At 47.2% G+C, this 25,959-nt stretch overlaps 1 protein-coding gene across 10 annotated transcripts in view; it reads left to right on the top strand.

Moving 5' to 3' along the window:
- Nucleotides 1-25,959, top strand: part of LOC118216491 (protein TANC2-like) — a 169,682-nt gene that overhangs the window by 15,098 nt on the left and 128,625 nt on the right. For all 10 annotated transcript variants that reach the window (XM_035397687.1, XM_035397683.1, XM_035397682.1 and 7 more), the window contains exon 2: nt 25,267-25,381. The gene's annotated coding sequence lies outside the window, so the exon portion shown is untranslated. The remainder of the gene's footprint in view (nt 1-25,266; nt 25,382-25,959) is intronic.

The following is a 25,959-nucleotide window of genomic DNA, read 5'->3' as shown; positions in this document are numbered from 1 at the left end:
TGCATGCAGGGCACAAGGATAATCAGAGGGATTTACATGTGTTATTTTTCCAGTTCGAGTTTACCACCTTTTTAAAAGAACAGGATGCTCTGGCGAGCGACATTTCAATGACCACGGCTGCAGCTCTTCCTGTTGTCCCTGCTGCAGATGTAATTATAGTTGTTTAAATATTAGGTTTCCAGATTAAGTTTTTAAGAGGTGCTGCTAGTACTGATTCCAGCTCCGGTCCACCTGGTTTGCGCCCGTGTGGGGGCCCCGTAGTGAAGCTGTTGTTTGTGGCCATTGCCGAGTTAATGAGAGCAGGCTGTGTTTGCCCCCCCCCCCCAAAACAGCCGCGTCCTCCGAACAAACACTGGAGGGACCCCCCGGCGTCTGGTGTTTGGCGGGATGAATGCCAGGCGCTGGGGCCCCGTTACGCGAAAAATAAATCCACAAAGAAGGGCGGAGCAGGCAGGAGCATGGCGTGCGTTACCATAGCGCGCGTTAGCGCGGCTCGCGGTGCGTATGCGTCCGTGGAGTCGTGATCCCACCGTTGCGAGGAGAGGGGCTCTTTACACGCTGGCTTCATCCCTCCCTGTGTAGTTGTCGACGGACTATGCGTGGTTACGCAGTCTGATCGTGTCCTGCGTTGGCATTCTCGGTCACCCGAGGAAGAGCTGCTCTTCTGTTTTTCCTTTCCTTGTCGCACTAATCCACCAGGATCACGGTCATCGAAGGTGCACTTTTCACCACAATGTCTTTCCCATGGATCTAAATGCAGATGTCGCTTTAGTCACTGTTCCCATTGAAACACAAGCCAGTTGAGCAGTCCATAAAGTCACTGAGATCTTTTCCTCTTGCCATCTTGATCGGGGTCGGCTGGGTCTGCTCAGCATTTTTATACATGCCACAGAGCATGATAGGATGCTAAATGCTTAATTGCAACTTTTATGGAAGCATCTGCATTTGCTGTGTTTCTCCACTCATTTACTCAGTTTTCCCTTTAATTTGTCACCCGTTTATATATATATATATATATATATCCACTGTATACTTGTATTTCATATATACACGCACATACAGTTAAATGTAGAAATACTGAACTATTGGGTTCGTTGTGCCAAATCGATTGTTTTTCCTCTTTACTAATCATATTTGTATTTCTGATCGTACAGTGACTTTGAGGCAATCCAGAATGGCTACATTTATTGAATGACCTTTGTTTCGCATATATCAAACTATATTACAGCATTACAATGCCATGCAATGAGTCAGCATAAGTACTGGGACAGAGTAAGTCGTAACTAATTTTATGACTGGCAAGGTTAATATTTCATTGCATACCCCTTACATTTGATGGATGGATGGAGTCTGTGACTCGTGGACATCGCTAGGCTCATGATGCGATCCTTTGAGGTGCTCTGCCAAGCTTTTGCCTCTTTCAGCTGCTGTGTGTTTGCTGGAGTTTCACACCAGTTTCCTTTTGAGTGAGAGAAAAGCATGTTTAGTGTTGTTCAAATCTGGTGACTGACTTGTCCGTGTCTTCCATCTTTCCTTCCTGATAAGCTCCTTGGTTGAGTGTACTGTATATTTTCGGATCGTTGGCTTGCTGTACGATAAAAGTCTGTTCCGAGTCTGGTGGCGTTTCTCTGAATATTGGTGGACAATATGTTTCTGTCACTTCAGTTGTCATTCTCTTGCTGCCATAACTGGTTACATCATCAATAAAGGCCATTGAGCTTCTTCCGGATAGAGCCATACAGGCCCAAGCCATCACACTGCCTCCACCATGTTTGACAGATGAAGTAGTGTGCCTAGGGTCCAGAACAGTCCCTCCATACTTTCCATCATTCCAAGGTTTATTTTTGTCTCATCTGTTTTTAAGACTCTATTCCAAAGCTCATCAGGCTAATTTTTGCATTTTTATTTATTATTTATTATTATTATTATTATTATTATTATTAGTATTATTATTATTATTATTTTTTTTGCCAATTACAATGTTGACTTTCTGTTCATGGTGTTGACCAGAGGTATACCTCTAGAAGTGTAGCCTCAGTAATTAGCCTCTCCCAGTCTTCTGCACACAGTGTCCAGTGTATGGAGATCATTAGCAGTTACTCCAGCTATCTATTTAGGATTTTTTTTCACAGCTCTTATAATCATCCTGTCGTCACTTTCTGATGTGTTCACTGATGGCCTGATGGCTGCTGATTACTTAGTCCTCCAGTAGTTGGTACTCTTCATGTTGCTCTCTCTGTCTCTCTCGCTTTCTCTCTCTCTCTTGCACTCTCTCTCCCTCTCTCTATCTCACTCATGCGTCTTCACGTTTCTCACAGAGCCCCCCTAGCATTACGGGAAATTGAGGGAAATTTACAGTCTCTACAAAATGGACGTTAACGGATATTATTACTGAAGCGAGGTTTTGTCACTGCCCTTTTACATAGACTTTTCCTTCTGATTTCCCAAAAATCCCCCCTTCCCTCCCCTCCTCTCCCTGTCCTGATCTCTGGTTAGAAGGGCATTCTTCCGTCCTGGCACAAGGGGAGAGCGAGGGGGAAGCCCCCCTGTGTCCGTTTGGTGACCTCTGTTGTTATGGCGACAGTGAGGCATGGCGTCCTCGGCCCCAGTGTATGAGCTTAAGCTCCTGACGGGCAGCATCTGTCTCTAAATATTCACACGCTTTACCGGTGTGTCATTTCTCATCAGTAACCGGGAATCAAACTGTGCGAACGTCAACATGCTGTAGCATCAGTGAGAATAAATAAAATAAAATTTGTGTGCTCACGGTTTCGGTGTGGATTTTTTTTAAAAAGGAAGAAAAAAACTGCATGTCATTACCTTATAAAGTGACTAATAAATGAATTTACACAGTATGACATAAAGCTGAAGTGCAGTAGGTGTAAAATTGCTTGCATTTGTGTTCATATCTTATCATGGGAATAACCTCCTAATCTCATAAGAAAATGCCTTGTTATGGAATAGTAAACAGTTGTGAGAGATATAATATATATACATCATCTTAGTATGTACAGCATATAGGCCTAGCTTTTTTCATGAGACATTTTACTAATTGTGGGTGTAGCTACTGTGAGAAAATTGTCAATAGGATTGACACACAGACATGCACACACACGCACAGAAACGCACACACACAAACACTACATGGAACGATTGATTCAAGGACAGCCATTTCCTGTCCTGTTGGGAGGCTTCTTCTGTTGCCATGGCAGCGGCGGTTTATTCTGAGGCTGATCGAAAGATCTCAGACGCCCCTGCTTGAAGTGAAATCAAGTCCTCGCTCAATACCCAAACAGCCGAGTTATTTATTTGCCTTATTTATGAGTCCGTCCTTTGCTTAAGTACGAGGCCTGCCCGCCCCCCGCTGGCCCACCCTACCTGCCCCGCCCCGCCCCGCCCCACACCCGCCCTCCCCGCCCTGCCCCGCCCTACACCTGCGACTTGCTGCATTCTAATCCAATCTAATCAATTTTTTTTAATGGCACACATCCTGACCCGTGCTTTTCCGCCATTAAGCGTTAGCCTCTGCAGTCCTGTTGCTCGTCGGTGGTTCGCAGTTCTTATCTGAGTCCCCCCAGAGAGCGGACGCCACCGTCGTTTTTTCCCCCCCACACTTCCCGCCATGAGTAATTGGACCTGGCCTACAGACGGATGCAGTCGCCCCGGAGGGGAGGGCGAGACGGTGCAGCAGATGAGGGGGAGGTTACAGAGGGGGGGTGTTTAATTGCGCTCCTTTTTTTAAACATTCTTGCATGCACTAATCTAATTAGCCTACTTGTTGATGGCATCCAACCGGTTCCAACCAATCCAGGGCAAGGCGAGGTTCTAATTGACCGGTCTCGGGGGGCGCACCGGGGCCCGCCGTGCCGACGTCCTGTTTGACCGCGTGCCGTCGATCTCCCGCTCTTCTAGCGCCGCGCGTCATGGCGACGGGGGCTCCGGATGCATGCCGCCGCAGACGCCTCGAGCGGGCCCCGAGCCTCAGACCTCCCGATCGGGGGAGTTTACGCAGCTGTGGAAACCGTTAATGCCGCTCCGTCAGGTGCGAGAAGCCAAATGCCCCTCTGGCTGCACGGAGACACTCATTCAGCGAAGCTCAGCCAGTCCAGCGGGTCCTCTGAATGCTATCAGCAGAGAAAATGCAGAATGGGAGGCAGTAAAGGTGTTTTCCTGCTAGGGTTGTTTTGATCCTGTTTTTTCATTTCCTAGCAGTAATGGAGAGTTCGCTGTTTATTCCTCCCTAATCAGGAGCAGCAGGAGAGAAGCTCTAAAGGCTTCGGCCAGAGGACGGGGGCAAACTGTGCTGAGGAAGAAAGCTTTTTTTTCTCCCCGCTTTCTTTCCTTCTTTATTTTTCTTGAACACGGCAGTTCCATCCAAATGAAAATGCGCCTAACCGGAGCACACCGAGGGGCTGTAAATCCGACGGCCGCTTTGGCAAGCGCAGGGTGGTGCAATCAGAGTTTTATCGCCCATTTTCTCCAGTCCACGTGATCTTCTTTATGGGCTTAGCATGGACCCAGCTGTTATCAGTGAATGATGATTGTAGATCAGGGGTGTCCAATCTTATCTGAAAAGGACCGGCGCACGTGTAGGTTTTCGATTTAGCCCAGCGCCTGATTTAACTAATTAACTAATCTTCAATCAAAACCTTGATTAGTAGAATCAGGTGTCTTTGTGCTGGGCTAAAACAAAAACCTGCACCCACACTGGCCCTTTTCGAATAAGATTGGACGCCTCTTTTGTAGATGCGTGCTGGTGGAAGTGCTCATAAGCTCATGTGAATGTCACATTGGGGTGCAATGACTCTGGGCACTGTTGCCAGTCTGGGGTGAATTTATAGTCTGATTTGCAGATTTGTATTCCTTTCTTCTCTAAGAAGTGGGATGTGTCATTTTTTTCCCCAGTAATCGTGGGTTCTAAACCCACCTCAAATCTGCAAACTCGAGTTGGGGTGGAAGTGAGTGGAATTGCCTTACAGTTTTTTTGGTCTCGTTTCAAAGGGAATCCTGGCATGTCAAATATGCAGTAGAGCACAGTTTCACCACTTAATGTGACTCTGGAATTAATTTAAAATTTTGCGGAATAATTCACATCTGGGTATTTCACGGTGAACTGCTCAAAGGGAAAGCGTTTAATCAGATGAAGAAATATGAAACGTCAATCAAATGACACCTCGAAGAGAAATGTTTGGCTTAGTCGACACTTCCCTGTGTTTTTGTTACGTTCTCCATCTGTTGATCTGTCCTCTGACTGAAGTCTTAATGAGTATCCTGACTCAGATAGCACGGCCTCATTCACGGCAGTGCAGACAAGCCTGCGCGCTAACGTGCTAATTGTGTTCAGGTGCAGCCGTTTTCCCCGGTGATGTCCGTGTGGCGACTTTTAGCTCCACTCCACGCTTCATGCTGTCAGTATTACTGCCAAAAAAGTTGCCACAAGAATGTGTTCATGACTAATACTAACTTGATGGATGGAGAATGCACACAAACTGGCCAAAATAATAGCATTAAATAAAACAATTACACTTTTGTGGTTTTTTGTGGAGTATTTTATAAACTGAAGGAACGCAATAAACATTTCTACATAAAAATTCATATGGCCTTTCCCAAAATAAACGTTGCAGCCTCTGGAGGTTTTGACGCTTTTTGTACAAATGTTTGAACATTTTTAAACAGCCAGAATTCAAACAGAATAACATCAGCTACAAGGACATTTTATATGACTCCTTTTCAAGATATCAAACATAGGAGAAGACGGAAACTCAGCAGACCATATGGCAGAATCCGTGTGTGTCTTTGTGGGTGCATGCGTGTGTGCCTACCATGGCGGTGTGTATGTGAACTCAAAGTAAAGCTTGGTCTTTATTCAGGAAGAGAAAGGAAAAGATGGGGAGGAATCCCCAATTAGAGGCGCTATTATTCAAGAATCCCCCCCCCCCACGACTACATTAGCCAATTAGCCAGCTGTTGGTCCCGGGTGCTGGTGGCAGGCTTATGTGGATATTGGTGGGGGTGGGGGTGGCGGTGGCGGTGGGGGTCACCAGTCATGCTTTTGTGCCCCTGTCTGCTGAACAAGGAGCTCCTGATGACCTGCCTTTTCTGGATAGGGGGGTGGGGCAAGACAACCAAGACAACCCAGACAACCCTTAACCCCCGAATGGGAAGTTCCCTCTCGCCCATAAATTAAGCATCACTTGCTGCCCCGCAACAGAATAAAGGGGGGGGGAGTGGATGCTTGCCCTCCCAACCCATTTGAAGAGACAGACAGCATTGCATGGGCAAGTTTTCCAACACTTACTCATTCACATCTGTTGCCTCTGTCTGCAGATTACCCGAGACTGTCCTGAGCCAAAACAGACAGCTGTTGCATTGTCCTGCCACCATTTCGGTAGCTTGCATTTGATTTAGTGCTAGTTTAAGGTGACATTATATAGCTACATTTTTAAATGCTTCACAGTCTAGGATAATGCATCATGCTGGAGGTGTCTGATGACTGTTCTCTAACAAATAAACCTGTTCAGCATTTGTTAGTTAAGAGATTTAGGCATGACATAAATGAAATTTAAGGGTGGTTGCAGTATCTTCTTACATTCTGGTTGCCTCCTTTTTCTACATTGTTCTATGACCCCCCCCCCCCCCACCACTCCCACCCCTTAGTTGGGAGCTGTAAATAGCTGGACCATGTGCCGCTGTCTTGGAAACTGAGCTTCTGATCGTTTTTTTTTCTTTTTTTTCTTGCACTTCCTAATTTAAGAGCGTTATTTTAACACCACTATGTTCCAGAATGTTGAATATCAAGTAATGGAGGCCAAGTCTCTTTTGCCTTCTGCTGCCTTTCTGTTTTTTTTTCAATTTTCTAAATCACTCTTCTAGAACTCAGTGTTACATTAAGTTACCAGTAGTGATTGTGACATCAGCATTAGAACGTTCAGTTGAGAACATTCTAATCACATACATACTTGTGATCTTATGCCTTAAAGAGATAATACCCCAGTCTTTTCTGGTGCTCTCTGTCATTACATTACATTACAGTCTCTTGGAAGGGACTCTTATCCAGAGCGATGAACAGTACTGGAAAAATCAGTGTTTCTCTCTCTATTTATTTTTACTAAATGACATATTAACCTAACAAGCAGTTCGTACTGGAACAAAAGATGCAGCAAGACGGGTAACCTGTCTATACACAGCCATACCTATGAGATAATCCAAAGGGAAATCCAAGGAAAGAAAGAGAAAAAAGACAGGATATCTAAAGGGAGGACATTGGGAGAAGAGTCTGTCACTTTTTTTTCTTCCCTTCAAGAAGCTTTCCCAAATTTGTCCTGGCTTTTGATCAGCACCCCATCTGTTGTCCCATCATGGCCTATCCAAAAGAGAAGATTCAGGCCACGTCCAGATTTTCCATCATTCTCCTCATTGTATCTGAACAGGAAAAGGGGATAACTGTAAACTGTAATTCCTATCAATTAAAAGGCATATGAATATAGAATTATACTCCAAATAAACTTTGACTGGATTAGTCTTGAGGAACTTCTTTTTAGTAAATGCATTCAGTGAGCAAGCGCAGCATTGCAAAAATAATTTCTGTTTCTTAATTACACTCTTGCAATAGATGCAGAAAACAAATAAAAATTTTGGCACAAGGCTTTTGACAACATTTGCTCCTAGAGAGGGGTTCTAAGAAATTAGAGACTTTGTGTTTTTTGTTGTCTTTTTGTATTTCAATTTTGGATTTGAACCTGTGTTGTGAAGTTATTTTTACCACAGTAGTCTTTTATAATGGCTTCTCTACTAATTAAAACTAATTAAATCCATGACCTCTATTCATCAATTTTTTTTAAATGGGAAGGGGGGGGTATTGAGTGTCTTGTGCAGTGTGCTATATATAAACACCCCCCTGTAGCTTGTTCCTCACTTAGCGGTGACCACCTTGGTTGAGCTTGCAGAACCCTGCTGTGTAATTAATTGGATGGTTTACCAGGGAAAAGCTTGGGGGGGGGGGGCGGTTAGAGCATCCACAAGAGTAGTGAGATGCCGTGAGATGCCGACCCTGAAATACTTTTGGCTTCAAGCAACACCAAACGTGCTGCCAATTCCCTGGGTCCAAAAAAAAGGGTTTCCCTCCTTGTGTTCATTGCGTTCAGAGTGTCGGTCAGGGGTGTCCAGTCTTGTACGAAAAGGGCCGATGTGGGTGCATGTTTTTGTTTTAACCCAGCACTAAGACACCTGATTCTACTTATCAAGGTCTTGACTGAAGACCATGATTAGTTCATTGGATGATTCGGGTGATTGGATAAGATTTGAGACCTTCGGTGTTGGGCATCCCATGTGACTCATAATCGTCTGCCATAATGCCTACACACCTTTATGCTTCTTCTGGAGTGCCCTGCTGAGCGAAGAGCACAGATTTATTTAAAGTTCTTCACCACGCCAAGCCAAGTTCAATTCCACCCTGGTCCACATCTTTGATTCGAAATGGGTAAAACATGAGAGAGAAATAATCTGTTGTGATATGAATGCTGGCTCTTCTCCTGCTGTATTTATAGTGGGAAAGGTCGATGTCTTTGAGCAGGGGTCTCAGACTCCAGTCCTTGGAGGGCCGTAGTCTCTGCTGGGTTTTCTGATTTTCTTTCAGTCAGCAGCCAGTTTAGGCAGTTTGGAAACAAGGTGAGCAGATTTGATTCTAAATCAGCACTTTTTGTAAAAATATGTATTTCACTGAAATATGTTGAATGAAAATATCTTGAATGTGGTAATAGCATTGTACTGTAAAGTAAATGGTAAATGGACCGCATTTATATAGCACTTTTATCCAAATCGTTTTACAATTGATGCCTCTCATTCACCCATTCACACACACACTCACACACCCAACGGTGAAAGGCTGCCATGCAAGGTACTTGGGAGCAATTAGGGGTTAGGTGTCTTGCTCAGGGACACTTCGACACGCCCAGGGCGGGGGATCGAACCGGCAACCCTCCGACTGCCAGACAACCGCTCCTGAGCTATGTCGCTCTGTTGTCGTAATGTCTTATTCTGGTGTTGATCGTATATTTTACTTCAGTGTATGGCGCTGTGTTCCATTTCCGTGAGGGCGAGCCAGACGCACGTGAAGCAGCGGCCCGTTGTGTCCGTGCCGTCTCGGCCCGGCTGAAGGCACCTTGCCGCTTCTGTCTCATCGTTAACGATGTTTTGAAACATTTATGAGCGCCCTGGCAGAGCCCGTTGTCGGCCCGAAAAGGCCCAATCGGGACGATCGGCAGGGTCCTAATCGCATTTCAGGGTGCCCTGAACCCTCTCAGACACCCCCTCTCGCCCCTGCCAGGCGCCACTGGGGAAGCATTCCCTTCCTCGCCGATATCCGCTATCGTGGCGAGAATGGCGAGCGAGTGCCCGGTTGAGGGCCAAGCAGGTCTGGCACTCTGGGATTTGGAGGAGTTTTAACAGACGAAGCGGCGAAAGATAGCGGCAGATTAAAAATAGCTCCGGCGCTCTTTATCGGGAGATCAGGGGGAGCAGTCAGCAGGCGAGCGATGCCAGGTTTATCAGTCGGGCTAATTCGGGGTTCACAGTGAGCAGCGTGTCATATTTTAATGAAAGAGGCTGTGCATTACGGTCTCCAGGGTGAGGTTGAGATGTGGGGCAGGGATAGAGCTGAAGTCCGGGATTTAAACCATGACCTTAGTCTAAGACCAGCGTTGTTTCCCTGGCTGGGTGACTTTTTAGACCTTGGACTATTGATTAGAGTGTGGAGTTTCAAGGAACTGAAAACGAGCCTTTTTAAAAGGCCTATACACAAATCAGTGACTCACAAATTTGAGCCAGTCGTCATATCTTTCAGTGTGGAGAGAGAACCCTTTCGATTGGTTCAAAATCAGTGATTGACAGATCATTGAAGCTCCACCCAAAAAGGGATTCATAAAACCTCTCATCCGCCTTGGAACAACAGAGAGAGAGAGGCCGTTATGTGTGATGGGCTCAGTTTTCCTTAACCGACACCACAGAACAGTGCCCTTTCAGAACAAGAAGACGACCTGACCTTAAAGCTGTATTTCACCGTTGGATGGTTTTTTTTTAAAATCACAAAGGAGAGACACCAGTAATGGAAATGTAACGCTAGAACACAACTTAAAGAATATCTGTCGGCTGTGAAGATAATGCGTAACCCCTGGGAGAGGGGTTTCTTTTGCGTTTTATTATTGTGGTTTATACATTTGAATAAATGCAGTAGACATTTGCGTTACAAAAAAGCTGCATTTCGCCACCACTGAAAAGGGGGAAGAAGAATCATTTGGTGACCTCCCCCTCCGATCTTTCACTGCCAAGGAGGGCACAACTGCCACCGACGGAATCTTCTGGAACAACGCTTAGCGGCGTCGCCGCCACTGCTGTCACGCGCAGTTAACTTGAATCATTCGAATGTTTTCCCTGACAGCCCTAATCGCCGCTTTGCCGGGTCGGCTCGCCCTATTAGGACACGCCTCCCGTGCGTGGACGGGACCCGCGGCTGGCAGCGCTGTCCTACACGGCCTCGATCCTTCCGTCCGGTCGTTCTTCTTAAACAGCAGTCACAGTTTTACGCACGCAGATGGAGGCACCATAGAATTAATGTGCCATCTGTGTCCTACATTCCGTCTTTTTCCCCACATTACAATAGGTAGCGATGTCTGCCAGTTGGTCTATTGCACTAACGAGGTGGACGGTGGCGAATCCCCAAGAGTCACTGTCGTTTGACAGTTTGTTGCTCGATGTTCAAAACAATTATGTTTCTTATGCCATGGTGTATGTATTTTAACAACACAAATTGTTGCATCTTAATATACAGCATGCCTAGTCTGTGTATCATTCATAGTGTTTTGGTCCTTTTCATGATAAATTGAATAAAAATCGATCAATAAGCAAATAATAATGCGGTGTTTACTAGGGTGTGACAAACGGCCCGAAACATACATCTTAAAGGTAGCTAAATCAAAGCATGAAGCAGAAATTACTACAAAGTTTAAAAGCGATTTAAGTTTTAGACCCCAAACAAGGAATGAATATAAATTAACTATTTTTAAAGGAATTGCTGAAATCGTAAATTAAAAGTAAAGAATATCGACAGATATAAAAAAAAGAAAAAAAAAAACGCGTCTTCAGAGGAGATTTACAAATCTTAAAAGTGCTCAGTGACTCAAGATTTAATCCCGATTTAGATTCGACAACAAAAAAGGCCGATTTGTTTAGTCAGTCTCTTTATCTAATGTGGACACACCATCACAGACACCGCGGCCCTCTCAGCCGGGCTGAAATACGGCTTTAATTAGTCTGCTTTCCACAGGCTCTTTCAGGGAAGAGACGCTGAAGGAAATGAGGTGCTGAGTTCCCTCTGTGATTGAAGATAAAGCCTGTAATTCTCCCGTCTTTTACTGCTGCTGTAGCTCAGCTAACCAAGAGAGGGGTTTGGCCGTCTGACTCGGGTGGACTGTGCACAGCTATGAGGGATGCCAGTCAGTCTGCAGTGGGTGCCAGCGTTCGCTAGCACGATTTCTGGGCTTGCAACTAGGCCTCAGATTTTAATTGGCCGTCGCTGGTCCAATCAGGGCTGAGGATGAAGGGACTGCGGCTCTGGAGAAGCAGGAGAGAACCGAATCCCCCGGGGAAGAGTGGCGGTTCTGGCAGGGTTTAATAAAGAGGCGCAGGCCTGGCTGTAATGTAGCGTAGCGTAGCATGCAGCGTAGCATAGCCTAGCGTAGCGGCCTTTGTGCTGGGCTCTGTGTGGGTTTTGTTTGGCCTTTCTAATGGGCCTCTTTTCATGTAAATGTCACCCAGAGGCTTAGAGTAGGAGGGGAGGGGAGGAATAGCTGGGCTGGTGCAGTAGAATTGGGGGGAGGGTGGTGGGGGGGTGCATTAAATAGAGTCTCGGCATGGAAAAGACATTCTCAAGCCCCTCGATCCCAGTGCCGCTCCGCTGAGCCGCGTCCGTGAGTAATCCGAGCGCGGCTGTACGGAAAACGTAGCGCAGAGCGAGTTCGCGAAACCAGGAGCGCCTGCCGCAGGCCTGCGCGCGTTGGCATGCTGGTGCTAGCGCCCAGAGGGCCCCAGGAGCGCCTGCCGCAGGCCTGCACGCGTTTGCATGCTGGTGCTAGCGCCCAGAGGGCCCCAGGAGCGCCTGCCGCAGGCCTGCGCGCGTTAGCATGCTGGTGCTAGCGCCCAGAGGGCCCCAGGAGCGCCTGCCGCAGGCCTGCGCGCGTTAGCATGCTGGTGCTAGCGCCCAGAGGGCCCCAGGAGCGCCTGCTGCGGGCCTGCGCGCGTTAGCATGCTGGTGCTAGCGCCCAGAGGGCCGTAACCCGATGTTCAGCGGTAACTCTGTCACGCACCGCGGCGGGTCGAGAGGCTCTCTGCTGCTGTGGCGGAAGCCCGGATGGCGGTAATGCAGGTAGCCTTGCCGGCTACACGTGTTAAAAGAGTCGTTACTGGTCATGGTGTCACCGCAGGTGGGTCGTGGGATGGCGGAGTGTGATTTCCGGGGACAGGCATCACCCCCTAACAGGCCCTTACAGTGCTCCCATTTTTGGAGCATTTGCGGCTGAAATGCACTAACTGGGGAAAAATATTCGAGGAGCACATCTGGTAGTTGGGATGCATTAGTCGGCTCCTAGATTTTTCAACTTGGGAGCACATGTGCTGCTTGGGGAAAAAAATGTCAGTGTAGAGCCCTGCTTAATTAGTCCCTCGTCCCAAATTCTTCCGGAGAGGTCCTGGAAGCGCTGCCCATCCTGTTGACTGGCTTCCTCCTGATCCTTAGACTCCCTGCGACACCCAGTCCAGCAGGGCACTGCACATGTGCACAGCTTCATTTTCTTTCTGCGTTTTGCTTTGCGACCACGTGATTGGTGCTCCTGCTTGCAACCCTGCAGCTGGATCCGGGAGCATCACCGCTGGACGCGTTCAGAGACGAGCCAGAGAGATTTAGAGAGAGAAACGAGCTCCGCGCCAGGCCCACCGGAGGAATTAAAGAAAATAAATGTATAAATAAACCTGACTGTTCAAACAAAGTAACGCGCAGTCTGATGAAGAGTGGAGGAAGATTAGCAGCGTGGTTTCTAAGCAGCAGAAAGTAAGCATTAGCTGTCTGGTTATTTGGAAGAACGTCAAAGCCCTCTCCATGCCTACCTTTCCCCACCTCTTTTTCTTAATAAATAGAAATAGATCAGTCCCACTGTGCTCTCTCCCGCACCCCACACCTCCCACCCCCTACCGCACACCCCTTGCCTCCACACCCCCCAGTTACTGAATTTCGTCCTTGTTCAGTCCCCACTGATCCAGCGCACAGCCGCAATCTAAAAATACTGCACAACCTCTGGCCCAGAACATGCATTCAGAGCAGAGAGAGAAAGAGAGAGAGGGTGAGGGACGGGGAAGGAGGGTGAGGGAGAGGGGAAGGCTTAATGTTCTGGGTGTCTCGGGGACAGAAGAGAAATGCTCTCTCTCCATCAGCACTAAAAGCTCTGCTGGTCATTACTGCCGAATGGCCTCTTCTTACTGCCAAGTGCAAACCATTCTTATAATGGCAGTGTTATGGGGAAAAAAGTGCATGTGCGTACACACGCGCACATACACACACACACACACACACACACACACTTTTCCCTTGGCGGTCACACTTGCATCCCAGTGTCATGGTTCTTGGATAGCCACAGCCCCAGGGCAGCCTGGTTCGGCACCTCCTCCCCCTCCCTGTCCCCCCTGTCCCTTTCAGGCGCTGTTCGGATGGGGTTCCCTCTCGGTGCGGGTCAGTGAGCCACACGGTCCGATGCCGTGACAGCGGAGGCCTTGGGGGCCCTGTCCTGCGCTAATGCTCATCTAATGCCTCCTTAATCACGAACCGCGGGCTAATCGCTACCCACCCCCGACCCACAGAGGTCCTGGGAAAGCCTCCGCGTTCGTCCAGCAGACACCTTCCTGACACGGACGCGGTTTTCATCAGGCAATCCGCGGCCTGCTAAAAGGTCAGGTCCTTCGGCGTAGGAGAAGTGTGTTTAGTGAAAATCGGAGGCAATGAAACCACTCGACCGGCATTAACGCCGTTAGGGGACGGCCAGGCTGTAGGTAGGTTTCGTTTTGTCTGTCGGTTCATTATTATCAAGTGCTTTCCAGAACAGAACATCCTTTAAACATCTTTCTTCCTCCTTCCCCTGCTTTTGGGAAATGGCCCATCTGTTATGTGCACAAGCTCATCTTCTCTACCTAGATTAGAGTCTCTATCCTGTATATCCTCACTTGCATGTTAAACTGCTGGAAGATTACCCTGCATGATTAACCATTCTGCTGCGGTAGGCACGCAGATCTCACCAAGCGCCTTAACCCTTTAAGGCATGTTCAACCTTTTTACACCCAGGCTCAAATATATCCAGGGACCCCTATCACAAACTATAAAAAGGATTACATATTTTAAAAAGCTTTCTCAAAGCTAAATGTAGTCCTTGCATATCAAATCTGACCAGGGACCCTATAGTACCTTCAAGGACCCCCTGTTGAAAATGCTGATGGAAAAATCACTACTGGTAATGGAAAGCACTGGAGTTCTAGAACACACTGACTGGGAATTTTGAGGAAACATTCCCGAGAAGCTACTCTTCGAAGGGTTAAAGAGGATTAAAGGCGCGCAGACAGGAATAATTGCAGATTCCTCGTAGCATTACAGCATGTTGGTCGTGCAAGAGTGTGGAAAATTTTATGGTGCGTTCCGATGGGAATGGCTGAGCAGAGTGTAGGGAGGGAGAACATAACAGAGACGCTGCCCTGCTCAATGTATTCCTTCTCTCTCTCTCTACCCCAACTCTTTCACTCCTTCCCTCTTTTGTTTTCCTCTCTCTTTCCCATTCTTTTTTCCTCCCTATTTTTCTCTTTCTCCCTTTCCCTTTACTCCCAACCACTCTCAACTTCTGTCCTCCTTTCTCTCTCTCATTCCCTCTCTCTTCCTTGACCCCTCTCTGTTTCTCTTTCCCTCTCTTCCCTGCTCTCTCTTTCTCTTTCTCTCTTTCTTGCTCTCTGCCCCTCTGTTCATGGCCCGGGCACAGTCCTCACGGTAGGCGTGGAGGCACGTGTCAGGGAGGCATTTGAGCTCCTGACTGAGAGAGGACCCAGAGGCTATGGAAGTCAGATGTTTATCTAATGTAAGGCTACATCTGACATAAACCAGAGCATTTTAGCCAAGACATGCTTACTGATTGTTCACATCAGTGCGTAATATATCTATGGCTAAGAGAAAGCATACTTTGGTGGTTGGTGGATGTAAACTGATATCAGGAGTGTTTGAAAGACTTGGCATTCAGGACCCAACTTTGTTTTCTTATCTCTAGCTGATGCAATCCTTTCCTGTTTGCTTTTTTGTATGTAAAATGAAACTGACCATCAATCCGTCCATCCATCCATCCATCCATTATCTGGTCAGGGTCATGACATGCATTGGGCAAAAGGCAGGTATACACCCTGGACAGGTCACCAGTCCTTTACAGGGCAAAGTGGAAGTGTTACATAGAAAATATAAAATACCGGCTGCTAGGTGGCTCAACCAGTTAAGGCGCAGTTCTAGTGTGTGGATGGGCCCCACGGTCCGGTACGCCAGCGCTGACTGTGGCCAGCAGGACGACAGCGAGTTCGCTGCTAACGTCACCCTGGGAAGGGAGGGTCCCAGTTTTGCCTGGTATTACATTGTCCTGTTGCGCACCAGCGACCCCTGCTGGTTGACCGGGTACCCGCGAGTGAGTCCGCCTGTTGGGCCACGCATGAACCGCTGTGCTCCGACTCGCGAACACGTGAGTCCAGTTGCTCGTTTCTAGCGTGATGTGAAGCAGCAGCTGGCATCACGTGTTTCGGAGGCGAGTGCATGCTTCGCCGCGGAATCGATATCGTGGTTGCAGGAGTGAGCGCCAGTGAAGACGACGGGACACACTCTAGTGGCCAAAACCGGGCTGCGTTTTTGAAGCTCACTTGTCTTGTTGAGAGATGTTGCTCACTAGCGTCGGTGCAGTTGGCTCTAGTATAGATGTTTCAGCCACCCATTTTAATGCATGGGCAAAAAGAGGAGGCATAAATGAAATAAAGAGTGAGGCGGGAAATGTCTCTGTTTCATTGCCCGGGACGACGCCCCTCAAGGTTATATGTCCCATTTCGTAACGTAACTGAGCTGAGAGAGAGTGGGACGGGAGAGGAATGCGTTAAAGGCTGCTGGGAAAGCTCATTTAACACCCTGTTATTTTATAGGCTTGAGCTTTTTAAAGCATGCAAGCCATTTGTACAAGAGCGCAAGATCACTCCAGCCCTTCAGGAGTGAGAGACATAACTGCTTTTATCTTCCGTGAAACTGACAAGCGGCAGTGTCTCGATAGTGTTTGCTGCCGCTGCCCTCCTGGTTGGTGAGAGAACACTGATCACATTCGTTCTATGGTACCTGCATCTGGGCGTGATTTGTGTGTTTTTCTACCAAGATTGTGGGGAGCATATTTGGTCTTTGGTATTAATATGATGTCAAAATCAAAAATGTGTTAACAGAAAAGCAGCGTGCAGCAGTCCTTCAATCCTTTGATCTCGGCTCTGATTGCTGCAGCTTGGCCGTTTGTTTCTATCACCAGACCAGGGAAATATGGGGAGTGGGACAGCAGGTTAGAAGGTTATGAGTACCTTGTGCCTTCTGTGAGTAGTTCAGACGTGTCTTTAAGCAGTGCACACAACATGCATCCCATGTTTTTGAACAGGTCCATTGCATTTTTTTTCTTGCTCAAGCTAATTCTATGGCTTTCCTAAAGACATGAACTGGTGAATATTAGTGCTCTGTTGACAGGAGACAGTGGCAGTTTATGGCTTGCTGCTCAGAGAGTGTCTGGCCAGCTTTGTCCTGTTAGCTTTCTTACAGCGGTGTTATACTCTTTGTGAAGGACCCACGCCATGTCAGACACTGACTAGCTTGGCGCTGACACCCCGCCCCCAGCCACCTGTCTGTCACCTGTCAGTCACCTTCACGTGCTCACGCCCACATGACCTGGCCACCTGTCCCCATCTGTCGATGCATGGCAGCTATCCTGGTAAAATACCTGTACGGTCATGTAACATTATTGTGCGAGTAGCTGAGTACAATTTGTCACCCTACTTGCGTGGAAAGATACATATGGTTTTGGCTGTTAGGTTTGAGGAAGCTTGATTGCTTTATTCACATATCTGAAAATGTACTCTTTGTGAAGTGGTCCGTATCGGTGTGATACGAGCATTTGCTGGTTGGTGTATGGGTCAAGCTTTACTGTGTGTAATTATGAAACGTCCTGGGTCTTGTGCTACAGTAAGTAGCAATGTGCTTACCGGCTGGCACTGCTGCCTCGCAAGAAGGAGGTTCCGGGTTCGAGTCCCGGCTGGCTGGATCCTTTGTGCGTGGAGTAAGCATGTTCTCCTCGTGTTCACGTGGGTTTCCTCCAGGTACTCTGAATTCCTCCCACACCAAAAAAAAAAAGACATGGATTCATATTCATGCCATTCTGGTTGTTTTTTCGGTTCCAGAAGTTAACGACAGTCAGTAAACAATGCTTTGGCTTTATTTGCTCCACATTAAGTATAAAGTCTGCAAATGTAGCTTTAATTCCGCTGTAAATTCGATTCATGCCTTGTAATGAATGGCATCAGATGCTTGTAAACAGTGGAAAGTATAGCTGCAGAACAGTTTCTGAAGCGATAAATAAACAAATAAATAAATATCCCTCCCAGTGTGGCCGTTGTTTTCTGCATTGACATCACGACCGCGTCAGATGATGAATTGGCCGAGTCACTGCAGGTGACACTTTAAATGATATGAAATGATTGTGCAGGCATAAATTAGGAGCCTGAGACAAGAGTCATTTAACAGCACAGCAAACGGCTTGGCTGTCAGTAAGCCAACGAACTACGCGCCGTGGAAGTCTGATTAAATGGCTCCCGGCAGACACAGCTTCTCGAGTGTGGTTTTAGACGTTTGTTTGGAAGCTGTTGCCCTCGCTGCCCTTCTGATTGGCTGCTCCCTGCATGGAGGAGTAAGGAAGGGTTCTGATTGGCTGCTCTGTGCATGGAGGACTATTGAAGGGTTCTGATTAGCTGCTCCCTTCACAAAGGAGTAAGGAAGGGTTCTGATTGGCTGCTCGCAGTAACTGCAATCCTCTGTAGCTGCTGTTGTGGCAGCAGTGGGGAGAGGCTCTTAAACACTCCCCAGATGCTAATTCTGTCCTCCACGTTGCCCTCTCTTTTGCCAGTTTTGCCGGTTATAATGGGAACTTTTCTGCCCGTTTCTTTTTATACCAACCTACAGATCCTGTTATATTTCAGTTCATACCCTTCAATTAATCCCTTCAAAATAAAAGGGCGGAGAGAGTCAGAGAGACAGACAGAGAGAGAGAGAGGCCCTTCCTCTGTGAGCACTGTGGGACACCACAGACACACATCTGTGTCATGGAGAAAGCCCTTGGTCAGTAGGTAGGCTAAGGCCTGTAGCTCACGGTTAAGAAGGGCCTGACAGTGGTTCTGGACTTTAACCACTTCATGCAGATTATAAAGCAGGCCTTTCACACCACCTGCCTGCCCAGTGGGCTTCACTGAGGTCCTGTATGCTGGGTCTCCAGCAGGGTCCCCTCTCTCCTCCAGTCCATAATGTACGAAAGAACCACTTTTCTTGTCCCAGATATTTGTATATATATATTTGAGAAGGTATTTTGATGGACTTACATTGTTTCTCAGAGTGTTTGAAAAATCTGTTTCAGACCCAATGCATCACACTCAGGTGTGCTAGTAAAGATCTGTGCTAAAGTATTGAATTCTGACACCGCTGGTCATGATGATATAGACTGTAGAGCAGTTTAGGTTTTGTTTAATTTGACACGCGCACACACACACACACACACACACACAAACACTCACTCTCACACACACACGCTGCTTTACCCCGCTTGGATGAATATCCTGAACAAACAGAAGAGAGGAATGTGCTGCTTGGTTGTGATTAATTGAATTAAGTGCAACATTTTTGTTTGTCTTCAGAGACTATAAAAACATGTGATGGACTCAGGTGTGGAACCTCGGTCTGACCTTACCGGGGGACAGAGGGAGAGATGGAGGAAACAGGAGTTTGTGAGAGAGAAAGACAGCAAGAGACCTTGACTTTGAGAGATAGTGTGAGAGCAAGCCAGATAGAGAAATACTGAGAGACACAGACAGAGAGAGAGCGAGAGAGAGAGAGAGAAAGAAAGAAAGAAAGAAAGAAAGAAAGAGAGCTCACAATGGGAGCACCAAAATGGCGGTGAAATCATCTCCTGGATCATTGTGGGGAAGCCAGCCAGTCGCCAGCCCTGTTCCCCGAGAACTGTGGCGACTCATCAGCCACGCGGGAAAGCGGCAGAAAAACAAACGGCCCTTGACTTTTTGAACGCAGGAATTCTCGACGTGGCGCACGACAGAGTCCTCTAATCGCCCCCCCCCCCCCCCCCCCCCTTAAAACCCGGACAGTGAAGCGGGTTCCAAAGCCGAGAGGACTGCTGAAGTCCCAGGATCCCCTCGCTCGGGCCCTCCCACACGCGTGTCTGCGCGGCGTGTCATTGGATTCGCCACACGCGCGTGTCCGCCGCTCCTGCGTTCTCCGTGTCTGATCTCTGCCGGGCCATGGAAGCACGTCTTCCCCTGCTCGCTCCTCTCTAAGCCCGTGTGAATGAGGATCCCTTCACTGCCGCTCGGCCGCGGCCTCGCCGCGATTGTCATTCACGCCAGCTGCGAGCGCCGCGGCGCGTTTGTTTCTGGACTTCGGGCCCTGCTGGCGCCCGCGACTTCGGAGGGTGGAGATGACATCATCACCGCCGTTTGATTGGGCCTCCCCTTCAGGCCCGCCTTATACGAGCCTGCTGGCTTTTTGTCTCTGCTGTTACGGTTAATGCCAGCGTCGCCATTTCTGGAGCTTCGAAGGGTAATGCCCCTCTCGCTGACAGCAGCCCCCAAACGAGACTGACGAGAGGGGGGACCGGAGCAGGAAGCCCGTGGAATTGCTGTGTCACGGGCCTGTGTCACGGAATTGCTCATGCGCTTTTCCCAACTCGCACACATTCTCTGTCTTTCTCTCTTTTCCGCTCTCTTTCACTCTCTTTCCCTCTCGCTCACTCTCTCTTTCCTTCTGTCTCTTGCTCTCTTTCCCTCTGTCTATTTTTCCCTCACTCTCTCTTGCTCTCTCTATCTATTCCTTTTCGGTAGGCTTTTTTTCTGTTTTGATTTCAATTGGTTTCTCTAATTTCTCCATTTTCCTATTTCTCCCTTCTTCTCACCCTGTCTCTCTTTCCATCTCTCTCCCAGTCTCCTCTCTCTCTCTTTCTCATAAACTCCCAGGCTGCATAAAGGCAGTTTTGTTCACTGTGTGATATCACTGTGTGATGTCAGATGTACATGTGTGACACAAGACAGCATTTTACTGCGCCCCCAGCGAAGGCCGGTTGCCGTCAGAGCGCAGAGGCGTTCGGCACCTCTCTCTCTCTCTCTCTCTCTCCACAGAGCTCCTCTCATTGGTGGAGGGCGAGTCCCGACGCTGCGTGTGGCGTGTGGGTGAGATATCGGCGCTAGGCGATTCCATTGTGTCCATCGTTCTGTCTGTGATGCACCGCTGCTGTACTATCAGGTGTCCGTGTGTTTAATAAGCTAGGCCTGCGATTGAGGCCGGTAGATTTAGAAAAGCCATCTTGGCCGTTTGAAATAAATCCAAAAAGGTGCACAATTTTATAACAGAAATAAGTTACAGATGAGATGCTCAGTGTTGAGTCCTACGGTGGCGTCGGCACACTGACCCCAAAAAGCAGAGACAGACGCGGGTCTTGGCCCCGCCCCGCCAGGGCTCAGGCTTCTGTCTGCTGTTCACTCCAACGTTTGGGCCTGTTCCGCCCCGCTCTCTGTGTGACACGCCGATGAGTTTAGCTGACCGAAACCGCTGAGGGAATCTTTGTGGAGCACTGACCAGGGTGTAAGAATATCGAGGGTATTGGGAATTCTATACGTGTTTCTTAGCAGACGGTTTTATCTGAAGCGACATGCAGTATATGAATGCGTACATTTTTTGTTTATGTAGTCCCCTGGGATCAAACGAACCGTACCAACCGAGCCATAGGGCTGCTGTTCTGGCCTGTTTCCCGGGAAACTGCAGGCTCTGTGATGCTCCTCAGATGAACCCTCGGTGATCTCAGTTTATGCTTTTTTTCCCCACTTTAACATGTTCTGGAAAAAATGAACATTTTTCCAGCTGTGACTTTTCCTCAATGCATTTTATCACTGACATTCCCAAATGTGTTTTTGCGTCCATTTATTGATTTCTGAGTCTCTTTTTAACACCCGTGAACACGTTTATCCTTCTGTAGTTTTTAGCCTATAACCAATAAGAACATAAGACCTCCTGTCTGAGTATTGTGTAAACCAGGGACAAGTGCTTCAATTTTAAGTGAATTTTGTTTGCAATTATTGAATTTCCTAATTAAGAAGTGTCAAGTTAAATGGCTCACACCTTTTAAACCTTTTAAAATAAATTGCAGAAATGTTGTTTCAGTGCTCAATAAGGCTTTGTTCTGACAGCTGTGTGGAGACGCAGTGATAACAGGCTGTGTGAAATTAGGAGAGTTGGATATTTCAGCCTCACTGTTACTGGCTGATCTCTGCAAACGCAAACAAACGGGGTTCCTTTGTACCGGCGTCTAATGAGATTCATTCCTGAAATAACCCGTGAAAGTTTAATTTGGCTGCGCTGTGATTTAAGCGCCACAGATTTAATCGCGTCCGGAAAAAAGAGCCTTTCATTAACGTGACTCCCAGGTTACAGCTTTGTTCCTGATCTTTTTTTTTGTTCATGAACTTTTACCGTTGGCTCAAGCTGCAGTAAAATATTTTTTTTTCATTTTTACATATTCCAATGACAAAACTTGTGTCCTATTGTGAACTTTCATGCAAGTCAAATAAAGGGGCTTAAAATTGTAATGTAGGACGTAATGTAGAAAATTACGTAATTCTCCCCATATGCATTTTTACTGCAAACGTATGGTCTTAAATGACCTTGTTTTTCTTTTCAGTGTATTTGTGGGTTGCTCTTTGACCCCAGTAGTGATAGATCCGGTGGGACCAAGGTCTGGGATTTGTAGTTTAACATGTCCTCGGGGCCTTATTATTTTAAACACCTTGCGTTTGAAACCCTGACAGAAACCCAAGTTCCTTTCTTCATGATTTCCTTCATAGCCACATTAAGAATTCTGATCTCTATTAGTCCTTGGAACAGGTGGCAAAGGAAGGAATCCTAAACCCTACCATTTTCATAACAGAAAAAACATTTAGCTGGCACCACAACATGGTTTGGACAACTTACAGACTGTGTGTGTGCTAACTGGTGGAATCCCACTGTTTCTATAGAGTTTTTTTTTGTGATTTAAAAAAAATTAATATGGTCCACAGTGATTTTGGATCATTTGAGTTTGTTTTTTTACGTCCTGTGTGTGGGTCATGTACATTATTTTAAGTAACACTCTCTTGGGAAGAGTTACTCAACTGGAATTTGTTTCCCTTTATTTAGCTTTTCCTCCGCATAGTCTTGGACACAACTGTAATTTGACTTAACATGAAATTACAGTCGCATGAACAGCTTGCGATGGAAATAGCTCTCGAGTCGATGGGCAATTACCAAAATGCACAGCGCAGAGGTTTTTTTATGAGAAGTGTGGCCAAATTTCCGTTCACGGTTTATGTAGCCTACATGATGTAAGTATGCCACATGCACAAACCCAGCTAGTGCTTGTAGAAGCAGTCATCATGAGGCAGTATGCATTTTCTGTGTATAAGTAGCCCTGGTCTTAAGTGCTGGATTGTTTTGCAGAGTTGCTGGACAGATTGACTTGTATAACTTGACAAATCGCATGTATAATTTTCCAGTTTAATGGACATCCTCCTTTTAGCTGGAGTAGCAGGGTCTTATTACTGCGTCAGGCTGCTTAAGTATCAGGGATTAATCACTGAGTGTCACTCCATAATTCTGTGTCAGTCTTTAATGCCAGTTTTTTTTTTTTTTTAAAGCTATCACAGGTATCTGATCGGGTACCTGTCTCAGTTACGAAAATATTGAGCTGTGAGGTTTATTTATGTCGCCTTTGAATCTGCTGACGTTTTCCATGGAGGATATTTCAAAAACTAGTTTGCAGAGAACCACAAGGATTTCAGACTACATTTGACTTCAGATGTCAAAAAGTACATCCAGGGCAGGGTTGTCCAGTCTTATCCAAAAGGGCCAGTGTGGGTGCAGGTTTTTGTTTTAGCCCAGCACTAAGACACCTTCTTCAACTTATTAACTAGTTGTGGTCTACAATCAAGACCTTGGCCTGTTTTGGATAAAATTGGGCACCCCAGCTCTAGAGGAATGGGCGAATACGTGATGTTTCAATGAAGCAATTACTTCTGAGAGAAGTTACGGACAATCTGTATTCGGAGACGGCTTTCTTGCACATGGCTGGGGATCAGAAGCATGGAAAATAAGTTCAGGCACATCTAAAATAAATCCCGGACCCATGGTGACTGTAAGGGGAAATTGGAGAGAATTCTGTGCTAAATTATGTTCATGTGTGAGAAACATGTTTGGCAGCTGTGTTTAATCCGGCTCCTGGCCCCTGGCAGCTCAATGGCACTGTACTTAAGGCACATCCAGGTGCTCTGAGCAATAAAAGTGTCTGATTTGTTAGTTGAGAACTTATGGGGAAATTTAATTTTGCAGCAGTCAGTGGGTGTTTGGTTCCATGAACTGTGATAAGCAGTTTGTACCAAAGAGCAGTGGATTTGAGATGAATGTGATTTGATGAAGTCTGATAAGACTTTGACGCTAGAAAAACACATTTGGTGGCCGAAAGTATTGAAGGCATTGCTGCATGTGACTAACTAATGAGTGTGGAAAAATCTGGACAGAATTGGACAGATTGTGTTACAAGAGAAAGGAGAAGAAAGAAAAAGAAGAAAAAAAAAAGAAGGACCAAAACAAATATGGCTTTTATCTTTGTCAGCTGTGAAGCCTAAGTGCCCAAGGAAATGAGAGATGACGTCTTCCTTCAAAAGAGAGCACGTGCTTCTCGTGGCCGACGTCTTGCCGGATTCCCGTGCTCATTTTTCTGTCCCACGCTCTGGCTCAGATCACTCTTCTTAATTTCCCCAGGTTGACTAATGACAGTGTAGCACGTCCAACATTAAGGTGTAATCCAGTACAGCAGACGATGACGGAGGCCCCCAAAAACACCCCCGGGGAACGCTAAGAAAACAGCCGATCAATCGCCGCTCTCCGTCTGCTGTCATCCACAGGAACCCCTCGGGTTGGCACGACAAAAGACCTGCCAAGCCGCTCAGGTTGGCACGATGGAAGACCTGCCACAGCGCTTTTCTTATTTTCAGCGCCGTGCCTAGTTATTGTATCGTGCATCGCCATGGCAACATGAGGGGATTGCATTTTTGAACAACGTCGGGGATGCTTTGATGACCAGGAGATATGTAGCGCTACCTTAGCATTTGATTTTACCACATCTGTTGCACAGGTCCTAACCTTATAAAATGAGATGTCATGCCTCATAATTTGCAAATACATTGAAGTTTTTTTTTCATGCAGAAAGAAGAAAAAATAGGAATAAACGATTTATAAACAAATTAAGGGTGCTGCATTTATAAAAGTAGCACCCTTCATAAAGTTCCCAATTGACTTCCATTAATTGTTTTTGGCCGGTAACAGGCTGAGCACCCATTTACTGGCTAATTGTTGCCACCATTCATTTCTTTGAGCGTTATGGCTAATGTTAGCACCTGACCGGTCTTGGCTGAACCTCTCTGACTGCGTGGGTAGGCACGCCTCGCGCTTCGGTTGAGGGGTCGGAGGTGAAGAGCGGGTCGCCCCTCTCTCCTGGTTCAGAACGCTGGGTGGAGAATCGGTGCCTCTGGGGGGTTAAGGTGCTGCGGTGTAGAAACAGCCAGAAAAGACCGTTCCCCGGAAACCCAGCCCGGAAAACACAGGAAGCACCGGTGACAGATGGCTCCTGGCTTACCCCCAAGTCTTCCTTTGGTTTTGTGCTGTTTTTGTAGTTTAGCCGTGCTGGTGTTTCCTGTTCCCCGGGGTTGTGCTCCTTGGGGGCGGCTCCAGGATTGTGTATCCTTGGCGCCCTCCCCTCGGCGTGTTGCCCTCCTGCACCTCGGTCATTCTAACCCCCCCCCCCCCCCCGTGTCTTTTTTGCTCCCCCGCAGCGCTGCTGGATTTACCGCCCCGGAATGGGACCGGGGCTGCGGCCCACCCGAGAGGAACACACGAACCCCGACCCCCCCACCCCAGACCTATGAGAGCATTCGCAGCACACTCATGGTGAGTCCCCTCCCGCTCCCCTCCCCTCTGCTTCTCTTCTCCTGAGGTGAATATTATTGTAGTGTCACCAAAAGTTTCCAGCTCCTCCACCACTTACCTGTCAGCAAACTTTTAAACAATGTCTTTTAACTTATCTTTGTATATTTCTAGTAAATACTTGGAACGGTGTCATTACTGCAGTTATCCATTATGTGTTTTTATGTGATTGGCCTGCTGAGCACAGGGGTTGGACGCCTGGTCACCACCCAGTACCTGGCAGGACGGTGCTCTTGGGTTACTGGTTTGTGGACCACAGAGCTAAGATGAATGCAGGTGATTTTGGACTCTTGTATCCTGCATCTATCATGTGCTTGAGTCCTCCACTTGTAAGACTGAATGAAGACCTCCCTCTCTCTGCCTCCGAAGCAATCTTTTGTTTTTGTCCGGCCTGCCGTCTCTCGCGCCCATGTCAGCACGAACCCGTCAGCATCCTCTTGCCTCTGCCAATGTGTTGTATTTGGACCCCTTTTCACAAGCAAATTAAATTCTGTAAGGGGATAAGCCATCGTGTGCCACACGGTGTAACTCAATCTTCAATT

This window comes from Anguilla anguilla, chromosome 17 (assembly GCF_013347855.1).
Source record: "Anguilla anguilla isolate fAngAng1 chromosome 17, fAngAng1.pri, whole genome shotgun sequence".
NCBI classification, from domain to species: domain Eukaryota; kingdom Metazoa; phylum Chordata; class Actinopteri; order Anguilliformes; family Anguillidae; genus Anguilla; species Anguilla anguilla.
Note: the sequence above shows the minus strand (reverse complement) of the source record. Positions and strands in the feature narration are given on the sequence as shown.